The sequence below is a fragment of the Orycteropus afer genome, unplaced genomic scaffold, assembly GCF_000298275.1.
Source record: "Orycteropus afer afer isolate SDZICR_OR568_19922 unplaced genomic scaffold, OryAfe1.0 scaffold00056, whole genome shotgun sequence".
Lineage (NCBI taxonomy): Eukaryota > Metazoa > Chordata > Mammalia > Tubulidentata > Orycteropodidae > Orycteropus > Orycteropus afer.
In genome coordinates this window covers 4646056-4649168 of record NW_006921643.1, presented here as the reverse complement: position 1 = coordinate 4649168, position 3113 = coordinate 4646056, and the positions used below count along the sequence as shown (strand labels likewise).

General features: G+C 39.0%; 1 non-coding gene across 1 annotated transcript; it reads right to left on the bottom strand.

The window, feature by feature from the left end:
• Positions 1-1184: 1184 nt before the first annotated feature.
• LOC122149875 lies at positions 1185-1385 on the bottom strand. Its single transcript, XR_006163373.1, has one exon. It is a non-coding gene; the product is annotated as a small nucleolar RNA SNORA74 (small nucleolar RNA).
• Between the last annotated feature and the right edge of the window lie 1728 nt (positions 1386-3113).

Genomic DNA, 3113 nt, shown 5'->3' with positions numbered 1-3113 from the left:
CAGGGTCGCTATGAGTTGAAGGCGACTCGATGGCACCTAACAATAACCACCTAGTATAAAAGTTGGTGATTACAGGCTTTGCTGAAAACCAAAGACTGCTGTTCTTTCTTCAGACTCCTTTTCCTTAAGTATACATTACAGATAGCCACAATAACTATGAAAAAACTAACCCTGCAAAAAGTATACACAAACCAAGAACATGTAAATAAGGACTATTCTACCATTAGAAAATTTACTAAAGTTATCTTAGCCCTCTAAAAGACGAGAAGAGTTTAAGTCTGTATGACAAAGGTATTGACCATGGAATTTTTAGGGAGACATGTTGGCTCTAAATGTAACACGAATGAGCTGTTCAACTCTCAAGGCCCAAATTTCATCTCTAGAACAGGGACTCGCAAGCTATAGCCCACTGGGCAATTCCAGCCTGCCACCTGTTTTTGAATGGCCTTGGAGCTAAAAATGGTCTTTACATTTTTAAATGGTTAGGGGGAGGGAACTTTATTATGACACTTTAAATTTAGAAAATCTCAATCTCAGTGCCTATAAATGGAGTTTCATTGGAACACAGCCATGTTCATTTGCTGCTGTATTATCTATGGCTACTTTCACACTACAGCTGCAGAGCTGATTAGTTGTGACATCATATGCCCCACAAGCCTAAAATATTCAGTCTGCCCCTTTACAGAAAGTTCATTGACCCCTGCTCAACAGCACAATATGATAAAACTTTCTGCATTGATGGAAATGTTCTGAGCTGTCCAATATGGTAACCATCAGCCAAACAAATATTGGTGGTGAGAAACTGAATTTTTAAATTTTAATCCATTTAAATAGCTATATGTAGCTTGTGGTTACAGCATAATGAAGCTCTAGAAAATGAGGGGTTAGTTTAAGTCTTGGACTTTAGATTCTAAATATCCTCTAAATTTTTGATACTCTAACTAACTATAAAAAAACCAAACAACCTCATTTTAAATTTTTCTATCCACCTGAGCTGAAACACATTAGACCTACATGATAAAAGGACTACATACATTACTTATCTTGGTGTCACACAGAACTGTAGGCAACCGAGGTCCTGATGGAAGCAGGTTTCTCATTCAGGTCATGCCACCTAGTATTCAAGAGGAAAGGATTGACAGACTGTACACCTAAGACAGGGTCCTTTTCTAAGAGGAAAAAAAAGTGTTTGCACACAGACTAGGACCAACTCCACGAAAGGAATCACTCCACTCTCAGAGGCGCAAAATGCTACCCAAAGGTACTTGGCCACACCACCAAAACAGTGCTTGGAGCCAGACCTCAAAACAGGCAGCGTTTGTTCTTCCAACAGTGTAACACCATCACAGGCATCACACTAGCCTGGATAGCTGACAACCATTGGGTAACTTCTGAAATTGTTTCCCTATTCTTGTTTCAGCTCCTAAGCACCCATCCCTAACACCTGGATAAAGCTATCATTATGAATAGGTAGTGTGCTCCTGTAAAGATTTCAGCCTATGAAACCCCATGAAGCAGTTCTACCCTTTCATATAGGATTGCTGTTGATTTGGAACCTAGTTGACAGCATAGGGCCCACATGAATTGAATGTTGACTGTGAAAACACAGGGACACAAAAAGTATTATAAAATCCCACTTATATGAAATAGTCAAATGTATAGAGACCAAAGTGGTTACCAGAGAGGAGGGGGAGGGGACATTGCTGAAGGAGGGGACACTGAGTTTGTTTATAGTGGTGGAATGATTTGGAAATGAATAGTGGTATAGTTGCACAATATGAACATCTCCAACATCACTGAATTATACATGCAGAAAATGTCAAATTAGCAAATGTTTTATTCTATACATATATGTATTTTACCACAATTAAACAAATTAAAAAAAAAAAAAAAAGGAAAAGGAAGGTCAGGGAAAATTTGGTTCCAGACACTGCTGCCAAACCCTTGAAACAAATACAAAAGATTAATCCCTTTCCCAAGACTTCAGAGTTTCATTCAACATTCAGGAAGTTCCTGCCATGTGCCAGAGACTGTGTTTAGGATTTAACAGTGACCAAGACATACATACTATCCTCTCCCTCATGCAACTTGCAATCTGCCAAAAGACACTATTGTTGCTTCAAATTCCAACTGTTAGCAGATTCTAGCAGTGTGTATTATTCAATTAAGGCCTTTCTTCTCTCCCTATAAATTACTCAGACTGAATGACACAGATCATTTCAGAGGTCCTAGATAACTTCATAGCATAACCATCAAATTCTGACCAAGCCTTTTGCTGTCCAGAGGTAGAATTTGTTGGGGGCATACAAGTGGTTTTGCCTCCTGTTTCCTGATGGACATCAACTTGCCAACAGGCCTGGCACATAGGAGACAGCTAATTATCTGAATGGAGACCTTTACCTGAAAGCTACATGTGCAGACCGTCTGCCTCTCTCTTCAGGAGTGCTGTTGTTTTCAAGTCATCCTAAAAAGAAACAGACAAGTAGATACGGTACATTGCTCACAATTTCACTGTTCTGTGACCCAGAGTACAACAGTAGCTCCTAAGGCTGCTTTTCAGCAGAGATGCAAATAGTACTGTCTGACATTATGATTTACCATAGTTTCTATGAACTCTGGAATTATTTCATTTCCCATTATTTGCTTTTCCTGTCTACAGATGAGTCCCACAAAAGCCAACTATTCCCAAACCCTCTAACTTCACAATGAACATTTGAAGTAGTCACACCAAGAACTAAGAAAATCCCTTTAAGAGAAGCCAATCAATGGAAAAGAACTTTGATAAACACTTCCCCCAACCATCCTCACCAGTTCCTCTTGTGGAAACTTTTCACAGACCCAGTAACTAAGTCTGTCCTTTTGGATAAGCTCCAGCATCTCCAAGTGGTTTAAGTGTTTGCTTAGAACTAAGAGACATCTCTTCTTAGGAAATTAGCATTCTAAAACAAAATTACTACAAAGGGGACTTAATACTCACTGCCCTAAGGAGCAACAACTCTGTTCACTCCTGAAAATCAGTAAGAAACCAACATAAATACTGTCTTATCTAAGAAAAAAAAACAGTAAAGTTGTAGCTAGGCCTAGTACCTTGCTACAAAAAAAATGTTGCCATC